At 46.4% G+C, this 23674-nt stretch overlaps 1 long non-coding RNA gene across 1 annotated transcript in view; it reads right to left on the bottom strand.

Annotated features, from left to right (window-relative positions):
• Positions 1-213: 213 nt before the first annotated feature.
• Positions 214-23674, bottom strand: part of LOC310677895 — a 250818-nt gene continuing 227357 nt past the window's right edge. The window contains exon 3 of the long non-coding RNA XR_014511497.1: positions 214-377. This is a non-coding gene — a long non-coding RNA (uncharacterized lncRNA). The remainder of the gene's footprint in view (positions 378-23674) is intronic.

Raw genomic sequence — 23674 nt, 5'->3', positions numbered from 1 at the left:
ATGTTTCTACATCACTTGGGAAGACAGGTGAACTAATATCAGTGTCCCGGAAGAAGCAAAGATCACCCGTGGTGAAGCAATGATTCTTCAACATCAACTTCGTTGGACTGGTCATGTTGTGCGGATGCCTGATGATCATCTTCCAAAGCAACTACTCTTAAACTTAAAAATGGAAAGCGTAATACTGGTGGTCAACAAAAGAGGTTCAAAGACTCTCTCAAGGCAAATCTTAAAAAATGTAGTATAAACACCAACAAATGGGAAACACTGGCCAGTGAGAGCTCCAGCTGGAGAACAGCTTTTACCAAAGGGGTCATGGGCTTTGAAGATACTCGAACACAGGACGCAAGGGAGAAACGTGCTAAGAGGAAGGCACGCTTGGCAAACCCTCACTGTGATCAACTCTTGCCCGGAAACGAATGTGTCCACTGTGGAAGGACGTGTGGATCCAGAATTGGCCTCCACAGTCACTTACATAAACTGTGTTTATGGAAGGCAATCTTACTCGGCTACGAGGGATTGTCAAAGAAGAAGAAGAAGTTTCTACACAGGTGACATTTCAGTGGCATAAAAATCAGAGGGTTCTGTGCCTGGGGACACAGTAAAATAACTTGAAGGGTCTACATAAGGACACTTATTTATTTTGCTACATTTCTTTTCTGCCTCTTCTCTTAGCATTCAAGGCGACAGACATAGTTTTCCTCCAGTGAACTTCATTGCTGAATGAGGGTTTGAATCCTGGTCTCTCCCAGGTCCTAGTCTGACACTGTAACCACTGCACCACACTGCCTCTTGCATATGAACACAATGGGAAGCTCTCAAGCGCTGAACGTTCCTTTGTAGTCACTGCGAGACCCCCAAAGGGATTTCTCTGGGTTTCTTTCAGGGCTGCTGTTGCGGATGTTCCCAAATCAGAGTGCAAAATCCAGACTCTCCCCCCTTTGCCTTGGGCCGCAGGGAGAATCCCAGCTTCACGTCCTTGTTATGCATCCTGAATTTTGCCCTAAAGCAAGACGGGCTCCCCAGGGCCGCCTCCATTCCCCCGCTTCCCCTCTGCATCGTCAGCAGCCTTCACCCTCAGAAGAAGAAAAAAAATCTCTCCCAGGTAGCTGCACAACTCTCTTCATTATTAAAAAAAGAGCATGCTAAATACAGCATGAAATATTTATGCTGTACGACTTGTATGATAAGAATATTAGATCGCTAGAGATTGCTCTAATTGAAATTGTCTTCAAGTGATGCAAGAGCTCGCATTTGCCTACCCTCGTTAAAAACTTAAAACAAATAACAGACGGGGAAGTTGCAGACCAGAATATTCTTTCCATCATCATCTTTTGGCTGTATGTGGTATGTCTGCAACATGAGGTCTGCAACATGGATCCAATATATCTTTGGCACAGACAGGATTTTGTGGTGGGTTCATTTTTTAAAAATCCCACGCACTATATAGTCATATATAGTAGTGATGTAGTGATGTATGGAAGTGTAGTATAGTATAGTAGTGGTGTATAGTATAGTAGTGATGTATGGAAGTGAGAGCCGGACCATAAAGAAGGCTGATCGCCGAAAAATTGATACTTTTGAATTCTGGTGCTGGAGGAGACTCTTGAGAGTCCCATGGACTGCAAGAAGATACAACCTCTCCATTCTGAAGGAAATCAGCCCTGAGTGCTCACTGGAAGGACAGATCCTGAAGCTGAGGCTCCAATACTTTGGCCTCCTCATGAGAAGAGAAGACTCCCTGGAAAAGACCCTGTTGGGAAAGATGGAGGGCACAAGGAGAAGGGGACGACAGAGGACGAGATGGTTGGATAGTGTTCTCGAAGCTACCAGCATGAGTTTGACCAAACTGCGGGAGGCAGTGGAAGACAGGAGTGCCTGGCATGCTCTGGTCCAGGGGGTCATGAAGAGTCGGACACGACTAAACGACAACAACATATAGTCATATAGTCCCATCCTACCCTTCCTCTGCTGAGCTTTGGGCAGCGTGCGTGGATGTTGGTTCTAGAATCTCTGTTAAAGAATCCTTGACAGAGGGGGGTCATCTCTTCTCCCAGTGGCAGTGAGTTCCATAGCTTAACTATGCACTGTGTGAAGAATACTTTCTTTTATAACTTTCATTGGATGTCCACAAGTTCCAGTGTTAAGACAGAGTGGGGAGGAAACTTCTCTCTATCCACTTTTCCCATGCCATGCACGATTCTATAACCTTCTATCATGTTGCCTCTTGCTTGCCTTTTCTCTAAATAAAGGAGTCCCAGATTTTGTAGCTTTTCCTCATAGTGGAGTGGCTCCATCTATGGAGTGGCTCCATCTTCCTGGTCACTGTCCATTCCTTCCCTAATAATCCCAATGGATTCAAGTTACAATAAGGGAGATTCCCTTGAGCTTTTTAAGGTTGGATGGGCATTTGTTATGTATGCTTTCCGTTGAGATTCCTACATTGCAGGGGGTTGGACTGTGTTATGTACTGACTTGAATAGGATCCAAAATGCAGCAGTCTGATTGGTCCTAGAACAATAGGATCCAAAATGCAACAGTCTGATTGGTCCTAGAACAATAGCATTCAGAATGCAGCAGTCTGATTGGTCCTAGAACAATGCAGCAGTATGATTGGTCTGCAGGAGCCACCCAATCCAGCTCCAGGTGAAAGTGAATCCGCAACCTGATTGGCCTACAGGAGAATTCCGGAATTAGCCAATCACGTGCGGCCCATTGTGTAAATGATGTATATAAAGCAGATACTTTGGGGGAACTTTCATTCCTCCTCACCACTATGAGCTGAATAAAGAGCATGAAATCCACTCTCGACTCCGAGTATATTTCAGACTGGACACCCTAAGGAAAAGCAGGACGTTCCAGGATCAAATCAGAAACTGGGATGCTTCTATAAATTCAGGACTGTCCCTGGAAATTAGGGACATGTGGAGGGTCTGCAAGAAGGCTCTCAGTCTGGTTCCCTGTAACTTGGCTTCTCGCAGCGAGGGAACCGCCAGAAGGCCCTCGGAGCTGGACCTCTGTGTCCGGGCAGAACAATGAGGGTGGAGATGCTCCTTCAGGTATACTGAGCTGAGACCATTTAGGGCTTTAATGGTCAGCACAACAACAACAATTTTTTATTTATACCACGGCCATCCGGCTGGGTTTCAGAGGAATTTCGGAGGAATGCTGCAAACCCACAATTTTATGAGGAGAGTGTAGGCAGCAAATTATTTAATACTTCTTAAGTGCCCCGATCAATAATGTAGGGGCTGCGCACAAATGTAATGGCAGTCCCTGCCCAGGATTTTAGCATCTGAAGAAAGAGAAGCAGAAGCGAATGGGAAGAGGGGCGAGAGAAAGGTCACTGGCTTCCCAACGGGATGCTGAAAGTCAGGTGACTTGCAAAGAGCAATAGGGGATGGATTCGATTCAGATTAAGGTGGTAATCCTTAATTCACACTTTCCAAGAGAATGTGAGAATCAAGACACAGCCATCCTTCAAAATTCGTGTTTTTTCCAATTTTTTTCAGCGCACTTGGGGGGGGGGGAGAGAGAGAGAGAAGGAATATGCATGTTAGGCAAAATTACATCCAAGTACAGTGGAACTTTGGTTGTTGAACATAATCCATTGTGGGACGCAGGTGGCGCTGTGGGTTAAACCAGTAACCCTCCAGCCTCTCCTGAGCTGCAGAGGCTCAGGGTAGAGAGGTGGAGGGAACTATGTTCTCTCAGGAAGAGTGCTCGCCTTAAGGCCAGGAGAGGCGAGTCACCTGTGGGCCGGGACCACCCCTGGCCTCAGAGGAGATAAAGGCCAGTCAGCCCAGGCCCAGGTTGCGGGAGCTGCATCACTGGAAACCTGTTCCTGCCAGCACCCTGACCTGCTCTTCCGGAGTTCCTGACCACGCCCGGCTCCTTGCCTTGGACCCCGCTTTGCCCTTGACAGACAGTCTCCAGACCCTCGACCCAGGACCGGACTCAGACCACGCCGCACAGTAACACACACACACACACACACCCCGGGACCAGCACATGAGGTCTGACTAAGGCAGGAAGAGAGCAGGACTACCCCTTCCCTTGGTCTGGAGGCTTGATGCAGCCTAGAATTGCATTAGAAGTTTTTGCTGCTGCATCACCTGGTTGGCTCATGCTAAGCTTGTGGTCTACAAAGCCCCTAATTGGATGAGGCCCCTTTGGCTTGATCCAGAAGGTTTTTCTTATCTGTGTCCTGGAGCACCTGATCCTGCTAGGAAGGGCTAAGAAGAGGGGTGTTCCTCCATTGCCTTCTTAAATGTACAAATTCATTTGAATCTGCCGATGGACTTAGTATGGATTTTCAATCAGGATGCAACAGTTAACTCAAAATTTACGGCCTGCTTCTTAAAACGGCTAAATCAAAGGATTCATAGCTCATTTTATCGGCACAAAGACTCTGCATCAAAAAGAGGAGGGGGGGGGTGATACAGAAAAACAATATTAGTGCAGCATAGCATTCATCTCCACTCCGTGTTTAAATATTTAGGTATTGTTTGCTCCCAGGCTTGCTGTAGGATATTGAATCATCTCTTCCACATTAACTTTTATGTAGCAAATATTCCCGAAACACAAAAAGGCGCCTTTCATCTGCCAAAATGAAAAGAGAGAGAGAGGATATCAATAACTAAGCTGCTTTTCATAAGACATATTAAATCAAGACATACGCTGATAGCATTAATGATTGTGCAGGTTTCCCATTAGAGAAGAATTATAGTAAATATGGCTCTTTGAACAGATGTAAGAATGTGTTTGTCTAGGGCAAAGAGAGAGAGAAAGATCCAGTTCTGTTATTTCAGATCTTTAGTCCTCTTTTATGCTAACCACCTTGGTGGTTTGTAGTAAATAACAGAGCATTGGCTCAAGTGTCAGTTGGGTCTGTTGGCAGGAAATCTGGCTTCCAATCCTCAAGCAGCCAGGGACTTTTACTGGCTGGATTTGGGCACGGCGAGGGGTTGGACTAGATGACCCTAGGTCCTGGAGTGACCTAGCCAGTCTCCAGACCTTAATCCCTTTGAAAATCTGTGGAGGGAGCTGAAGGTTCGAGTAGCTACACATCAGCCTCGAAATCTTACTGACTTGGAGAAGATCTGCAGAGTGGAGTGGGACAAAATACCTCCTGAGATGTGTGTAGACCTGGTGGCCACCTGCAAGAAACGTCCGACCTCTGTAATTGCCAACAAGGGTTTTGCCACCAAGTACTAAGTCATCTTTTGCAAAGGGATCAAATACTTATTTCACTCAGTATAATGCACATCAATCTCTGACTTTTGTCTTCTGGGTTCCTGGGGGAGGAAAACCAATGCTTAGCATCAGGCCCATTTGATTCGCTACCGAGGCACTAAGTCCCAAATCTGGGTAATGAGCAGACTTCTGGCCATCATCACATGCTCCTTCCTCTCCCGTTTCCCATGTTTCCCATGCATTGCAGGGGGTTGGACTAGATGGCCCCCAGGGTCCCTTCCAACTCAACAATCCCATGATTCTATGAGCTATTTTGGTCCTCTGGTCCTGAATGGGGTAACTGTGCCCCTGAAGGACCAGGTGCGCAGCCTGGGAGTCATTTTGGACTCACAGCTGTCCATGGAGGCGCAGGTCAGTTCTGTGTCCAGGGTGGCTGTCTACCAGCTCCATCTGGTGCACAGGATGAGACCCTACCTGCCTGTGGACTGTCTCGCCAGGGTGGTGCATGTTCTAGTTATCTCCCACTTGGACTACTGCAATGTGCTCTATGTCGGGCTACCTTTGAAGGTGACCCGGAAACTGTAATTAATCCAGAATGCGGCAGCTAGACTGGTGACGGCGAGCAGCTGCCGAGACCGCATAACACTGGTCCTGAGAGATCTGCATTGGCTCCCAGTACGTTTCTGAGCCCAATTCAAAGTGTTGGTGCTGACCTTGAAAGCCCTAAACGGCCTCGGTCCAGTATACCTGAAGGAGCGTCTCCACCCCCATCGTCGAGCCTGGACGCAAATCCAGTGCCAAGGGCCTTCTGGCAGTTCCCTCATTGAGAGAAGTGAGGTTACAGGGAACCAGGGCCTTCTCGGTGGTGGCACCTGCCCTGTGGAACGCCATCCCACCAGATGTGAAGGAAATAAGCAGCTATCTTATCTTTAAAAGACATCTGAAAGCAGCCCTGTTTTGGGAAGTTTTTAATATTTAATGCTGTATTGATTTTAACACTTGATTGGGAGCCACCCAGAGTGGCTGGGGAAACTCAGCCAGATGGGCGGGGTATAAATAATGAATTATTATTATTATTATTATTATTATTATTATTCCTCAGACAACCTTGTTTGGTCAAGCCATGCCTTCCAGAGACTCCTCCAAGGAAAGGACAGCCTTCTGTCCCTGGATTTTGGAAATGTTGTTAGCCGTGGGTTTCTAAGTCAGTTTCACTCAGGTTCTATATGTATAAAAAAATGACATTTTAAGACTTAAAGTAGGACATCCTTAATTGGCTGAAAAGCAGCATTAATCTGGCAAGTCTAATTCTGTAAATTTAAGGCCTCTATTTCCTCGTGGATCATATCTCGCGCAAACCCTGGTCTTCCTTTCTGAAGTTATCTCCTTCCTTCCAACGCCGGAGCCACGAGAAGCATCTTTATTAAACATTTTCATCTTACTTTTGCAAATTGACATCACGGCGTCGTTTCCAACGTTGAAAATAATGAAACAGAAATAACTCCAAGGACAAAATCCATCCGGCAAACATGGTTTGCCAATCAGAGCGTGGCCCAAATAGGAAGATTACTAAATGTAGATCAAAGAGGCAATTCTAGAGGAGAATTTGGTCCTTTTACAACGGCCGCACATAATCTTTAATGGCATGTGCATGGATGGGGGGGGGGGGCAACCGCACGTAATGTGATTTATTTTCCGGCAGGCAAACCTCCTGTCCATAGCTGCCAGCCCTAGAGCAATGGGACTGTATTATACCGTGGGCTGAAGAAGGAGGTGTATTGATACCCAGCAGAAAGTATTGATTCGATCTTGCTTAGAAGGCTTGAAGACAATTCTGTTCCACGATGAAAGGCAAAAGGATGCTTCTCTGTTGGGCATAAGCGAAAATATTTCTCAAATCGTTTGAGAATTGTTTGCAAAGCGATAAATGTCACGGGGGGGGGGGGAGGGGAGGAAATGGAATTAATACCCTGCAAACTTTTTTTGTGGAGAGAATTTTAATGGCGTTGGAGTCAACTCATTAGATATTCCAGGGCAGCTTGTAGCAAGAAGGCTCCCGTTTCGTACGGAGGAATTTCCAAGTTCCCTTTCGGCTTTTGATTTTGATTTATGGCCCATCCTATTCTCAGCGGGTTCAAGGTGAGCGGCGATCATGCTCAGTTCAGAACTTTCCAAGACCTAGCGTAGCGGGGGGTGGGAAGCAAAAATTAAAAATAATGATGCAAAGATTGGATCGGTCTGTGCAAGCATCTTGGTTGCTTGGCGACTGCAGGATCAAGTTGTGATTTACAAGGATCAAAAGACCATTGCACTTCAAACAGCCCAGGCAGAACCTCTGCTTTGCATCCAAGAGAAATGCTTTTCGTTTCTCTACATGCAGTTGTAGATCGCCGAGTGCTGAGCAAACTAAAACATCTGTCATGGATGCTTTGATTTTGATTCCTGTGTTGCAGGGGGTTGGATTAGAAATCAGGCATCCCCAAACTCGGCCCTCCAGCTGTTTTGGGACTACAAATCCCATCATCCCTGACCACCCGTCCTGTTAGCTAGGGATGATGGGAGTTGTAATCCCAAAACAGCTGGAAGGCCAAGTTTGCGTACAAGGCCAAAATTTAAGTTCGCGTACCAGGCCAAAATTTAAGGACTATTTACAGAAACATTATAAGATAATGAACGTTTGATGACATCGGATTGAGGGCGGATGGGTATTTGGGAAAAAGTGAACAGAGAAAGATTTAATATTTTGTCAGACTTAAGGAAATGCAACCATTTACTAGACTTTAAGAGCATTAGAAAATTAAAATATGATAGAGGAAAAGAATTTGCAGACAGAATATTTGATTTGGAATACAGAGAAGGAAGGTCTGGGGAAGTCGGAGAAAGAAGTTAATGTAAAGAATATAAGGAGACAAAAATTGTTTTTAATATGTTTATTCTCTTTGTTGTATTTTTGCTGTTTTGTGTTTGTGTGTTGTAGTATCTATTTTTCTGTTTTTTCTGTTTTTTCTTTTTCTTTTACTTTTAGGTGCTGTTGTGAGGTGGTTTGTTTATTGTTGTTTTAAGTTTTTGTCATAAAACTCAATAAAATATTATTTAAAAAAAAAAAAGGAAGGCCAAGTTTGGGAGTGCCTGGACTAGATGATCCTAAGGGTCCCTTCCGACTCTACAATCCCAGGATTCTTTGAAGAGGTGGCTCAATGGAAGTTTATGAAATTATGTGTGGCATGGAGAAAGCGGAGAACGTTTTCCTCCCTCTCTTGCAACACTGGAACACATGGATATCTTCTTCTTCTTCTTCTTCTTCTTCTTCTTCTTCTTCTTCTTCTTCTTCTTCTTCTCTAATTTCACATAACAAATTATTCCAACAAACCATCTTTATTGTATCCCCCCCCCATCTTTCCTCTCCCATCTCCCCCACATACCCTCCTCCCTCCTCCCTACGACTTCCCTCAGTTCCTTTCTGGGGGTTTTTAACACATATGTTCTCTGAATGTTATAAAAAATGTAAAACTCCCTAAATTATCCCTCTATTATATTAACAAATAAATTTCTGTATGTTTATTCAAAACCTGCCAAGGAGTCCAAATCATTTTGTTGTTTCTTTAAATACTTTGTAAAAGGTTCCCATTCTTCTTTGAAGTCACAGTTGTCCTTATCACGTAGTTTGTGCGTCATTTTGCCAGTTCCTTGTAATCCATCAGTTTCTCTTGCCACTGTTCTTTTGTCGGGGTTTCTTCATTCTTCCATCCTTGTGCTATTAAGACCCTTGCCGCCGTTGTCACGTACATAAATATGTTCTTCATTTCCCTTGGCAGGTCTTTTCCTACAATCCCTAACAAAAATGCTTCTGGCTTTTTTACAAATGTTAATGTAATTTTTCAACTCATTATATATCATTTCCCCAAAAAAATTAATTTCTCTGCAATCCCACCACATATGGTAAAAAGTCCCTTATTTTTCCTTGGAACTCATGAATATCTAATGAAGCTAAATTTTGGAAGACAGAAGAAAGCTTTTTTTCACAGACGTCCAAATGGAACTCCCTCCCACCGGAGGCTGTGACATCCTCCAAACTGGATGGCTTTAATAATAATAATAATAATAATAATAGTTTATTATTTATACCCCGCCTATCTGGCTGGGTTTCCCCAGCCACTCTGGGCAGCTTCCAATAAAACACTAAAATACAATAACCTATTAAACATTAAAAGCTTCCCTAAACAGGGCTGCCTAAACAGGGCGTTCCACAGAGCGGGCGCCACTACCGAGAAGGCCCTCTGCCTGGTTCCCTGTAACTTGGCTTCTCACAGTGAGGGAACCGCCAGAAGGCCCTCGATGCTGGATCTCAGTGTCCGGGCAGAACGATGGAGGTGGAGACACTCCTTCGGGTATACTGGACCTGAAGAGGAATAGACAAATTCAAGGAGCAGAGGGCTTTCAGTGGCTACTAGCCATGTTGGCTATGCTCTGCCTCCACAGAGACAGTGATGCTCCTGAATCCCAGTTGCTAGAAACTGCAAGAGGGGAGGATATTATTGTGCTGAGCTTCTGCACGCTGGTTTCTCACAGGCACCTGGTTGGCCATGGTGAGAACAAGGTGTTGGATGGGCTACCGACCTATCCAGCAGGACCTTTCCTATGAAATAGGTAGTTTCATATTTCATAGTTTCATAGTGATGTATGGAAGTGAGAGCTGGACCATAAAGAAGGCTGATCGCCAAAGAACTGATGCTTTTAAATTGTGGTGCTGGAGGAGACTCTTGAGAGTCCCATGGACTGCAAGAAGACCAAACCTATCTATTCTGAAGGAAATCAGCACGGAGCGTGATGGCCTGGGATTTGGACTCGGATGCTGAACCTGAGGGATCCCAGCCTGCACAGGATTCCCTGCCTCCAGAACCGGCGGAGCCGGGGCTGGGGCTTGAGCCTGAAGGGTCCTCACCTGTGCTGGATCCTCAGGTGCCGGCACCAGCTGAGTCTGCTCTGGCTGCTGAGGTGATGGAGGACCCATTGCCTGCAGGTGCTCCACTCTCAGCCCCGTCAGAGGAAGCTGAGGTTGCCTCTGGGTCCAGTAACCCTCCAGCCTCTCCTGAGCTGCAGAGGCTCAGGGCAGAGAGGCGGAGGGAACTAAGTTCCCGCAGGAGGATTGCTCGCCTCCAGGCCAGGAGAGGCGAGTCACCAGAGGATCGAGGCTGCCCTGTGCCTCTGGGCAGATAAAAGCCAGCCAGCCCCAGTCCCAAGCTGTGGGAGCAATATTGTTGGTTGCTAGTTCCTGTCTGAACCCTGTCCTGCTTTTCTGCCAGAGCTCTTGACCCGCCCTGGCTCCCTGCTTGCATGCCTGTTCCTGACTTCACCCGACTCCCTGCCCTGCACCCAGATCCAGCTACTACGGACTGCCTCCATGTTGCACCTTTGACCATGGATCGGACTTGGACCTCGCCTCTCGGGTAACCCATGGGACCAGTACACTGAGTGCTCACTGGAAGGACAGATCCTGAAGCTGAGGCTCCAATACTTGGGCCACCTCATGAGAAGAGAAGACTCCCTGGGAAAGACCCTGATGTTGGGAAAGATGGAGGGCACAAGGAGAAGGGGACGACAGAGGACGAGATGGTGGGACACTGCTCTCGAAGCTACCAGCATGAGTTTGACCAAACTGCGGGAGGCAGTGGAAGACAGGAGTGCCTGGCGTGCTCTGGTCCATGGGGTCACAAAGAGTCGGACATGACTAAACAACAACAAGTTTCATATTAAAATGCTGTAGGTAGGGGCCACTCTCCAGCCTCCCCCCCCCATCCCTATCTCAGGGACCCTTGGGGTGGCAATTCCAAGTCCTTAGTAATGTCACGGTTTCCGCAGCGTGTGAGATGTCGGAGGTTGTGCCGTTGATACGAATTTGAGCAGAAAGGAGGCTAATTGAGATCACATGAATTAAAAGCATTCAAAAAGCAATGCTAAATAATTTAAGAGGCAGGCTCGAGATGCAGAAAATACTGAAGCAGTAAAGCCGAAATGGCATAAAATGAGATTACAATGAGGTTGCAAAACAAAGTACAAAGTTGACATAAACTGTGTTGCGTTCCAGAGTTATGAGCAAAGCATTAAACGCAAAGTAAATGTGGAGAAGAGCAGTAAATGCAAAGTAAATGAATAAACTGAGCACAGCAGATAAATTGCAGCAAGAGGGTGCATTGGCGAATGGGAAGTCGCTGATTTCCCCCCACCTGGGGATCTTGAAATATCTGAAGAGCTGTCAGTCTCTGCCTCTCAGCTTGTCCTAAAATGGTTTGTCCGTTTGTCTAGTATTCATTCGGAGGCCTCTTGAGATAGAATCATAGACTCACAGAATTGTAGAGTTGGAAGGGACCCATAGGTCATCTAGTCCAACCCCCTGCAAAGCAGGAATCTCAGCTAAAGCATCCATGACGGATGGCCATCCAACTTCTGCTTAAAAACCTCCACGGAAGGAGAATCCACTCCCCCCCCCCCCAAGGGAGTCTGTTCCACTGTCAAATAGCTCTTACTTTCCAATGTTCAGTCAGAAACTCCTTTCTTGTAACTTGAAGCCACTGGTTCAAGTCCTCCCTCCAGATCAGGAGAAAACAGGCTTCCTCCCTCTTCCATGTGAAAGCCCTTGAGATATTTGAAGATGGCTATCATTCTTCTTTTCCTCCTCCTTCTTCTTTGGCAATCACTCGTAGCTGAGTAATAATAATAATAATAATAATAATATTTTTTATATCCCGCCCTCCCCTGCCGAAGCCGGGCTCAGGGCGGCTAACAACAATAAAATAGTACAACATTCTAAAATCATTCATTATAAAATTAATTCAAATCAAATTGATGGCAACCATTGGGCTAGAGATTCTTTGAAGATTGCCAAAGGAGGGAGTCAGGCTGTGCCCTGACCAAAGGCCTGGTGGAACAGCTCTGTCTTGCAGGCCCTGCGGAAAGATTGTCTTCCATAAACACGGTTTTAACAATGAGTCCATAAGTGACTGTGGAGGCCAATTCTGGATCCACACGTCCTTCCATAGTGGGGACACTGGTTTCTGGGCAGGAGTTGATGACAGTGAGGATTTGCCAAGCGTGCCTTCCTCTTAGCATGTTTCTCCTTTGCGTCCTGAGTTTGAGCATCTTCAAAACCCATGACACCTTTGGTAATGGCTGTTCTCCTCTGAGTCTCCTCTTTTTCAGGCTAAATGTACCCAGATCCTTCAATCGTTCCTCATAAGGTTTGGTTTCCAGACCCTTGACCATCTTGGTTGCCCTCCTCTGCACACCTGCCAGCTTGTCAACTTCTTTCCAAAATTGTGGTTCCAATATTGTCACCAAACTAAGCCCAAATCTTCCCGAGGTGTGGGTGACAGTCTTTGTCAATGTTTGTGTGCCAGATGTCATTTGATTCAAGATAGCAGACCTAAACATGACTTTGAATTGACTTCACTCAATTTTTGGCTTGATGGGTCCAAACAGGCAAACTGCACCATTTAAAATATGGAATTCAAAAGCAAAAACAAAACAAATCAGGGACCTTGCTTGGTAATCCTCACTACCTTATACTTGTCAATCCATATATTAGGGCTGAGCTGACATAATTTCTATTTTTTTTTTCTTTGTGCCAATCTGCACTTAATGGGCAGTCATGAGAAGCTCCTTGAACTCTGAGATTTAAAACACTTGTTGAGTGTATCTTGAAAAAAAACTTCCATCAAACGGCACTTCAACAAATTGCCTGAGGAGTTCAAACAAGCCACACATCCTTGCTGGCGGGACTGGAAAATCGCTGACTGAATTAACTTTGGCTCCTGAGAATTAGAACGCCTGCTCGGAAGGGGGTGGGAGAAGCTTTTAGGATATTTTTAGCCATCCCTTCCCTTGGGGAAGGTGGCTCGGAATCCGAGTATGATTGCCACTCCTTCAGCGGCTAAGAAAGATTTGGTTATAAGCCATGATGGTACATGGTTCAGTCACAGGTTTTCAGCGTGCAATTCTGTTGAAACTCATTGAAAGTGAACCTCAAGTTTCTATGTCTGTAGCAGAGGTGGAATCTTTGGTGAGGCTGAACATCCATCGAGAAAATTGCGTGAGCAATGGATTTGCACATCACCCGGTACTTGTGTTTCCCTCCTGTGAGACTTAGAGGCATGCATTGGGTTTGCATTCAATTTGTATTGTTTTTGATGGCATCCTTCTGTTTCAGGACAAAATGGAGGAGAGCGTCTTTGGGGGTGGAACCAAATTGTCGGAAGGTTATAGCACCTGCAGTGGCTGTCGAGATTGATATGGGAGAGACATGTTTTGTTGCAGCTGGGGCAGATGAAGGCTTCCAGTTGTGCTGCTGCAGGAGCACTGTTGCATTTCTTCTCTGAGTCCTCCTCCCAGCGGTCATTCCTCCTCTGGTCACTGCACAGCCCAACTGTCTCCAGGCACTGCAATGGACTCCCACACTACAAAGATAGCAAAAACAAACATTAAAAAGCAAACATTGATAGAATTGAAACTATCTATATCAAAGGGGACGTGGGTGGCGCTGTGGTCTAATCCACTGAGCTTCTTGGGCTTGCTGATCAGAAGGCCGACGGTTCAAATTCCCACAACAGAGTGAGCCCCCATTGCTCCGTCCCAACTCCTGCCAAACTTGTGGGAATGTTCAGGGTGGCAGGAGAGGATATATTGTTTATTAATATCCTTCCCAACTTGCGCTAGCAAGTCCCTTTTGTTTAGCAGAGTGCATTCCCTTTTTAACGCACAGCGGCTAGCTGGTTGCAGGCTTGTTTAAGCCTCTCACTATCATACAATTCAGTATTGAATTGTATGTTCCCGGTAAGTCCCCTTTTATCCCTCTCAAAAGAATAAACACACAACCATCTTATTTAAAGTCAGTAAAAGAAGTTTACTCACATCAGTTCATCAGTTCACAGTTGGATCTCTGAAGGCAGACTTAGTTACAAAATATATACAGAGCATCTCTAGCTAAAAAGCGGTTACTCCTATGATGGAGGAAGAGAGAGAGAGTGCTGCATGCCTTGTCCTTTTTGTTACTTGCACAGGTAAGGTCATGCCCACCTCTAGTCACAGGCAAAGGGAATATGTCCCAGCCCAGGAGGAAACAGGGAGTTTCAACTGGCTGGACCAAACATCCCCTTGCATGTCCACTCTAGGAAAACAATGTTGTATTTGACTTCTACTTATATATCACATCCCACAAACCTAGCAGTTTGAAAGCACGCCAGTGCAAGTAGATAAATAGATATTGCTCCGGTGGGAAGGTAAAAGGCATTTCCATGCGCTCTGACTTCTGTCACTGTGTTTTGTTGCACCAGACGCAAAAACAGCATCGCAGCAGCCCTTTCCTTAAAAACAATTGGTTCCGAAAAGCCTTCTGAATAAGCCAGTCTTCACCTGCCAGCAGAAGGACCAGTAGGGAGTCTCGCTTCTCTAAGAAGGGAGTTCCGGCGTCTGGGAGCAGCCCCTGAGAAGACTGCAATTGTAGCCCACAAAACCTGGGGTCAGTCCCATGCAGAGTGCGGGGCAGCCAGGTCCACATGCCCTGAGGAGAGGGGCTGCCACGGTTCTGCCCAACTTACACTGTCATGCCAAGAACAAGACTCCCAAACCAGGCCTCTCAGACCAGCTCTGCGCAGGTTGTTTATGGGCTCCACCATGTTGGCATGGATGGCCAACACCTTAAGCGCATGGAGGTGAAGGTCCGCTTTTGACCCTCCTGGATCTTCCCATGACTTTTCATTTCATCAGCCAAGGCGTCTGTCTAGACTGCTTCTCTAAAAGGCCTTGGTCCAGTATATCTGAAAGATTGTCTCCACCCCCATCATTCTACCCAGACACTGAGGTCCAGCACCGAGGGCCTTCTAGCGGTTCCCTTGCTGCGAGAAGCCAAGTTACAGGGAAGCAGGCAGAGGGCCTTCTTGGTAGAAGAAGAAGAAGATGAGTTTATTTGATATCCCGCCTTTCACTCCCTTTAAGGAGTCTCAAAGTGGTTAACATTCTCCTTTCCCTTCCTCCCCAACAACAAACACTCTGTGAGGTGAGTGGGGCTGAGAGACTTCAGGGAAGTGTGACTGGCCCAAGGTCACCCAGCAGCTGCATGTGGAGGAGCGGAGACGCAAACCCGGTTCCCCAGATTACGAGACTACCGCTCTTAACCACTACACCACACTGGCTCTGGCACCTGCCCTGTGGAACGCCCTCCCACCAGATGTCAAAGAGAAAAACAACTACCAGACTTTTAGAAGACATCTGAAGGCAGCCCTGTTTAGGGAAGCTTTTAATGTTTAATAGGTTATTGTATTTTAATATTTTGTTGGAAGCTGCCCAGATGGGCGGGATATAAATAATAAATTATTATTATTATTATTATTATTATTATTATTATTATTTTCTAGAGTGTGAATCATAGTAAAGTTGTTGCTGTGGCTATTATTACATCCCCTCTGCCATGGCCCTGGGGGTCACAGTTATATTGCGTACAATATTTTTTAATGTTTACATGAAAACACAAGAAGTCACATGGAAGCTCCGTTGGGCTGAGCTTGCATCAGTATGCAGATGACTCTCTGCCTTACCTCTCCTCTCCATCAACTAATCCTATGGAGGCCGTGGGAATCCTGAATCAATGTTTGGAGGCAGTTATTTAGCTGTGATTCCTGCACCTTAGGGGGTGGGCTAGATGACCTTGGGGTCCCTCCTGACTCTGCAATTCTGTGGTTCTATGCTTCTATGTATTTGAAGGTTTCAGCTGCAGGGCACCAGGAGCTCCAGGGCCCCTGTCTCTTCCCAAATATAAGGTGAAACTTTTCTATCAGGAACTTTCAGCTCCTGTTAGAAGCCTGAAAATGGGGAAAGAGTTTTGGAGATTAACCAAAGAGGACAGCGGAAGAATCGCAAGGTGAACTGGAGGGCATTCATTCTAGGGGAGAAAAACTGCCAATAGACTCTGGCAATTCTCCGGCTAAAAAAATAAAAAATGAAAACCCTACTTTGGGACCTGAGAAATCAAAGCTGGCATAAGCACTGCAGGTTACAGACACTGTAGGGGTTTTGTGTGTGTTGAGAAACAAATGGAAACTGCAAAGCAGAAGGGCTTTTTTCCCCTTCCGTTCTCCAGACCAGCACCGCAGACAAAAATAATCCAGTCCGATTGGTGTCTCATTGCCCCAGAGCTGATCAAAAGCCTCTTTAAAGTCAATAGCCTGATTGAGCAGATCACAAAGGTTAGCCCCATAGACAGCCTCTGCAGACTTTAAAGCAGAGATCATAAAGCAACGCGGCCTTGGGAAAGAGGTGAAGGAAAAGCTCCAGGGGCTGCTACTGCAAGGAGGACTCTTCGCTTTGAGGTCACTGCCTGCCTTCCACATCTGACAAGTCGCTGGCAAAACAAGGGGGGAGAAGGGAGCCCTGGGCCGGCAGATGATGGATGCAGAAGGACGCAGATGGGTTGCAGTTGCTTGGCGCCGCGCAGAGAAGCTGCCTGCAGTGTGGATCACTCATACATAATTGCGCTAATTAGCACCTCGATGGGCATCTGTAGCACAAGAGCATTGGCCAAGGACTTAAAGAAAGCGTAGGCAACGTGGTGCCCTTCAGACAGGCCACCAGTCTCCACACATTTGCCACTTCAATATACTCCGACATTTCTCTGATGAAAATGTTGTCGTTTAGTTGTGTCCGCTTCTTCGTGACCCCCACGACCAGAGCACGCCAGGCACTTCTGTCTTCCACTGCCTCCCACAGTTTGGTCAAACTCATGCTGGTAGCTTCGAGAACACTGTCCCACCATCTCGTCCTCTGTCGTCCCCTTCTCCTTGTGCCCTCCATCTTTCCCAACATCAGGGTCTTTCCCAGGGAGTCTTCTCTTCTCATGAGGTGGCCAAAGTCTTGGAGCCTCAGCTTCACAATCTGTCCTTCTAGAATGGAGAGGTTTGATCTTCTTGCAGTCCATGGGACTCTCAAGAGCCTCCTCCAGCACCATGATGAAAATAGGGACATCCTACTCTGTTATTAATGGGTGCTGTGGGTTAAACCACAGAGCCCATGGCTTGCCGATCAGAAGGTGGAGTAGGTGGACCACTGGCCTGATCCAGCAGACTTCTCTTACATTCTTATGGCAGTTGCCAACATCCTTGACCATTGTCCAGGATGTTTTGTGGGGATTGTTTTGTGGGAATGTTCAGGGAGGTAGGAGAGGATAGATTGTTCATTAATATCCTTCCTAACTTTACTTAGCAGAGTTTTATATTCCCCTTTTAAACGCACAGCAGGTAGGTGGTTGCAGGCTTCTTTAAACCTCTTACTTTTAGGTTCCTGGTAAGTCCCCTTATATCCCTCTTAAAAGAATAAACATGCCACAATCTTGTTTAAAGTATACAAGAGAAGTTTACTCACATCATCAGTTCACAGTTGGATCCCTGAAGGCAGACTTGGTTACAAAGTATATACATGTGGAGCTATCCCATATGGGAATAATCCCAGTGTCATCTGTTGGCTGGAAGCATCTCTAGCTAAAAGCTGCTCCAACGATGGAAGAAGTCAAAAAGAGAGAGTGCTGCATGCCTTGTCCTGTTTGTTACCTGGACAGGTAAGGTCACGTCCATCTCTAGTGACACACAAAGGAAGTATGTCCCAGCCAGGAGGAAACAGGAAGTTTTCAACTGGCTGGTCCAAACACCCCCTTGCATGTCCACTCTAGGAAAACAAGGAATGTTGTATTTGACTGCTACTTATGTATCACATCCCACATGTCTTCCAGAGGGCAGCCAGTTGGGGAAGGGCTCTACTCCAGTGCCATAGAATGTGGGCAATTTTTCAATGTTCAACTTTGTTTTTATATATGCTGGAATCCGTCCAGTGGCTGGGACAACCCAGTCAGAGGGATGGGGTAATAATAATAATGATGATGATGATGACGATGATGGAGTAAAGTAAAGGTAAAGGGACCCCTGACCATTAGGTCCAGTTGCGGATGACTCTGGGGTTGCGGCGCTCATCTCGCTTTACTGGCCGAGAGACTTGGCGTACAGCTTCCGGGTCATGTGGCCAGCATGACTAAGCCGCTTCTGGCGAACCAGAGCAGCGCACGGAAACGCTGTTTACCTTCCAGCAGGAGCGGTACCTATTTATCTACCTGCACTTTGATCTGCTTTCAAACTGCTAGGTTGGCAGGAGCTGGGACCGAGCAACAGGAGCTCACCCCGTCGCGGGGATTTGAACCGCCGACCTTCTCATCGGCAAGTCCTAGGCTCTGTGGTTTAACCCACAGCGCCACCCGCGTCCCTGTGTTTGTGGTTAAGTAATGATAAAACACAAAGGGTGTGTGTGTGTGTGAGAGAGAGAGAATTCTCCACAAATAGTTACTGTGCAGAGTTAAATTGCAGCCAGTCATAGTTTGTCGTTTTGCAGTTTAAATCACGCACATGGTATGGCTTTTAAAATGTGCATTGCAAATTATCTTACGATTCCAAACTGATGTGCTTTAACTTTATATATAACCGGAAAGACAATAGAGGCTTACTCTGGCATTCGTGAGCTATAAGTAGAATAAAGCACGCAGGGAAGAATCTGCAACTTCCAGCAGTTCTGGATTTGGGCAGGCAATGCATTCCAGATCTGGCCAGGCTCCAGTTGGGGAAGATGAAGGAATCTGAAAGAATTAACACAATTAATAGGCTCATAAAATCTCTCCTGCCTGGAGGCTGAGAGTTGACAGATCTCAGCAGCCTCTTGCAAAGCTTGACAGGCACCAGAGTTCCTGCATTATTTTAATCTCCCGAAACAGTAGTTTTGAAGTCCTGCAGACAAGGGACTGGAGCATTAAAGAAGCATAAAAGTCTTTTCACATCACATGTGGACATTTATAATACAGCATGGGCTATATTTACGCTGCCTGCTCAGTATTCATAGAATCACAGAATAGCTGAAGGAGACCCTCAAGGGTAATCTAGTCCCTGCAATGAAGGAATCACAGCTCAATCATCCCAGACAGATAGCCATCCAAACAACCTCTGCTTTAAAACTTCCAATGAAGGAGAGCCCACCACCTTCTGAGGAAGTCCATTCCATGGCCAGAAGGTTCTTCCAGATGGTCAGTTGTAATCTCCTTTCTTGTCAATGGAATCCATTGGTTTGGGTCCCAGCCTCTGGAGCAGGAGAAAACAGAGTTGCTCCATTTTCCGCGTGGCAGACCTTGAGGTATTTGAAGGCGGCTCTCATATCTCTTTTCAGTCTCCTCTTGTCCAAGATAAACTTTCCCAATGCCATCAACCGTTCCTCATCAGGTTTGGTTTCCAGATCCTTGATCATCTTGGTCGCCCTCCTCTGCATCTGTTCCAGCTTGCCAATGCACTTCTTAAGCACTGGTGCCTAGAACTGGACACAGGACTCCAGGTGTTTTTGTACTGGTATCCTTCAGGACATGGGAGAGCTGGTGCTTCTGCAACTAGTTTTGGAACATGAAGGTGATCAATGTTCTCATTCTTCTGTTCCTGTCTTCCCACCTTTTTGCAAACTGCTGTTCTTCATTCTTCGGAGGCTGCCCTCCTATTCCAAAATACACCACCTGCAAATATCTGTCTATGGATACACACACACACATACACACACACACACACACACACACACACACACACATATATATATATATATATATATATGGAAGAATGGATGCTTTTGAATTCTGGTTTTGGAGGAGACTCTTGAGAGTCCCATGGACTGCAAGAAGATCCAACCTCTCCATTCTGAAGGAAATCAGCCCTGAGTGCTCACTGGAAGGACAGATCCTGAAGCTGAGGCTCCAATACTTTGGCCACCTCATGAGAAGAGAAAACTCTCTGGAAAACACTCTGATGTTGGGAAAGATGGAGGGCGCAAGGAGAAGGGGACGACAGAGGACGAGATGGTGGGACAGTGTTCTCGAAGCTACCAGCATGAGTTTGGCCAAAGTGCGGGAGGCAATGGAAGACAGAAGTGCCTGGCGTGCTCTGGTCCAGGGGGTCACGAAGAGTCAGACACGACTAAACGACAACATTTTCATCAGAGAAATGTCGGAGTATATTGAAGTGGCTAATGTGTGGAGACTGGACGCCTGGTAGTCTTGTCACTTCTGAAGGGCACCACGTTGCCTACACTTTCTTTAAGTCCTTGGCCAATGCTCTTGTGCTACAGATGCCCATCGAGGTGCTAATTAGCACAATTATGTATGAGTGGTCCAGGGGGTCACGAAGAGTCGGACACGACTAAACGACTAAACAACAACATATATATATATGAATTGGGAAGAAATAATAATAAGACCACTCACTTTCTGTGACCCTCCCCCCTCCTGTTGGGTCTGAGAATGGAATATGCTGTAATGTTACGGCTGGATTGATGCTCGTGGGAGAATGATGCAAGCTAGGAAATGCATTTGGAGCACATTTCTGTAATGCCTTTATCCCGACATCTTACAGGAAACAGAAGAACAAACAGAGGCACGGGAAACCAAAGGAGAAAAAATTAAAGGCAAAGAGAAACACAAAACAACTCAGAATGGAGCTTTAACAATGAAACCTGCCAGAAAAAAATGTTCAGCCGCTCCTGTAATCTTGGAAAAAATATTAGAGGGAGAGCAAAGCCCAGCGGAAGGCGTGTGGCTTCGGAGCAGATTAAAGGAGCTGTCTCCCGCTTGATGGGCACAGTCGCCTGTACCCCAACCAGACATCATTCATTAAAGCAGAAAGTATGTGTTTATTGCATAGCACAGAGGTGTTTAGCAAAGATAACCTTGTTAGCAACAGAGTCCGTCTGGATTGCCAGCGTGACTAACCAAACTGGCAGCCAAATAGGGGGCGCCGGTGCCCTTCTGGGAATGGGGGAACGGGGGGGGAGGTTCAGGACATGCCCTTTTTGAAGCCCCGCGTTTGGTCGCTTTCCGAAACGGCTGTGTTAGCAAATTCACGATTTGCCATGCAGTCGTTCTGGGTGTGCGACAGCATCTGACAAGCAGATGTCCAAATCTGACAGCTGCCTGGCAGTAGGATTGCAGCAGCAGTCTAGAGCTTGGAAGTAGCTGCCTCACGCCGAGTCAGGCTATTTGTCCACCTGGCTTAGCCCTGTCTAAAGCAGCGATGGGGTAGCTGTCACCCTCCAGATGTTCTTGGGACTCATCAATCATCTTCCTCTGTCCAGACAAGTGTCTGGAAACCAAGCCTTAAGAGGAACGGTTGAAGGAGCTGGGTATGTTTAGCCAGGGGAAGAGGAGACTGAGAGGAGATATGAGAGCCATCTTCAAATATCCAAGGGGCTGTCACATGGAAGATGGAACAAGCTTGGAGGGGAGGACTCAGACAAATGGAGTCAAATGGCAAGAAAGGAGATTCTGACTCAACATTAGCAACAAATTTCTGACAGTCCTGAATGGGGTAACTGTGTGCCGGAAGGACCAGGTGCGCAGCCTGGGAATAATTTTGGACTCACAGCTGTCCATGGAGGCGCAGGTGAAATCTGTGTCCAGGGCAGCTGTCTACCAGCTCCATCTGGTACGCAGGATGAGACCCTTCCTGCCCGCAGACTGTCTCACCAGAGTGGTGCATGCTCTGGTTATCTCCTGCTTGGATTACTGCAATGCACTCTACGTGGGGCTAACTTTGAAGGTGACCAGGAAACTGCAGTTAATCCAGAATGAGGCACCTAGATTGGTGACTGGGAGTGGCCGCCGAGCCCATATAACACCAGTCCTGAAAGATCTTCATTGGCTCCCAGTACGTTTCTGAGCACAATTCAAAGTGTTGGTGCTGACCTTGAAAGCCCTAAATGGCCTCGGCCCAGTATACCTGAAGGAGTGTCTCCACCCCCAATCATCTAGCCCGGACACTGAGGTCCAGCGCCAAGAGCCTTCTGGCGGGTTCCTCGCTGCAAGAAGTGAGGTTACAGGGAACCAGGCAGAGGGCCTTCTCTGTGGTGGCGCCTACCCTGTGGAACGCCCTTCCAGCAGATGTCAAGGCAATAAACAACTATTTTACTTTTAAAAGACAACTAAAGGTGGCCCTGTTTAGGGAAGTTTTTAATGTCTGATGCTGTATTGTTTTTAGCATTTTGTTGGAAGCCACCTAGAGTGGCTGGGGAAACCCAGCCAGATGGGCGGGGTATAAATAATAAATTATTATTATTATTATTATTATTATTATTATTATTATTATTATTATTTGGTGATCACTCATAGACAAGTAAGATGGCCTTCCATAAACACGGTCATAACAGTGAGTCTGTAAGTGACTCACGTCCTTCCACAGCTGGGACATTGGTTTCCGGGTGAGAGTTGATCACGGTGAGGGTTTGCCAAGTTTGCCTTCCTCTTAGCATGTTTCTCCTGTTCATTCTGACAGTAAGAGCTGTTTGACAGCGGAGTGGACAATCTCAGAAGGCTGAGTTCCACCTGACCCTCCCTTCCCTCTGTAGAACGTGCAGAAACCTCCTTCTTGACTGTTGGTCCCAATCTTGGTCTCATCTGCTCAATCTGTCTTCCCTCACTCACCAAGGGTTTGAGACCCATTGGCTACCCTCCTCTGGCTTTGCCGGCCAGTTGAAGCCCTTTTCTGGTGTTTGGTATACAAATTTAATTTAACAACAACCACAATTTCATTTAATTGATTCAACAAAACTGAAGAGGATGGTCCAGTTTTTACCAATCTTTTTTCCCAGTTGATCTCAGCTTTTCAGAAGCTGACAGTCATTTATACCCCCAGTATCCCCTCCCACCCCCTTGCCTCTTTGTGCCCCCTCCACCACCTTCAGGGGGCAGAACTGCCCCCTTTGGAAACCACTGGTTGAGAATCTCCCTTAGCTATCAATCCCCCATTGTAAGCGAAGGGGCACTTTGCCAATTGACATGATGCAGGCCACGAGATCTGAATTTCTGCTCGAATTTGAGCCGCTCTGCAGAATTAGAGCTGAGCTAATGCCTCAGTGGATTAAAGTGCCTGTACAAAGATCTCCTTTGCAGAACTTTCGCGGGGGGTTCAGGAGGTGAGCAGCAGAGCTCTGCAGATAGCTTTCTAATTGGAAGGAAAGCGGAGCTGCCAGTGTTGAACACGGAGGCTAAGTCCTAAACTGCTGCACGCTATCTAAACATGCCCCCGCTGTTCCCTTTTATGCTGAGCGGAGAGAGAAGATTCATTCATACGCCGCACATTGCACATTAAATATAAAAAAAAGAAAATGAGGAACAATTCATACGGTGAGTGACTGCGGTTCCTTGATTTGACGGAGGGAGTATAACAATCAAGAGAAGCATATTTAATTCACTCGTAGCATAGTCTCTCTTTTTTATTAAAAAAAAAAGTGTAATGTTCCTTCTGGCGTGTAATTTGCAGAGTGACTGTGATAGATTACGAATATCAAAGCACTGTTTGGAAATAGCTGGAGGTTGTTAGGAAAATTCCTAGGTTCCCTTCCTGGGAGCAGACTGCCAAAAGCCTCTAAGGAC

The sequence above is a fragment of the Podarcis tiliguerta genome, assembly GCF_965153285.1.
Source record: "Podarcis tiliguerta genome assembly, chromosome: 1".
Taxonomy (NCBI): Eukaryota; Metazoa; Chordata; class Lepidosauria; order Squamata; family Lacertidae; genus Podarcis; species Podarcis tiliguerta.
The sequence above is the reverse complement of the archived record's forward strand: the minus strand, read 5'-3'. Positions and strand labels throughout refer to the sequence as shown.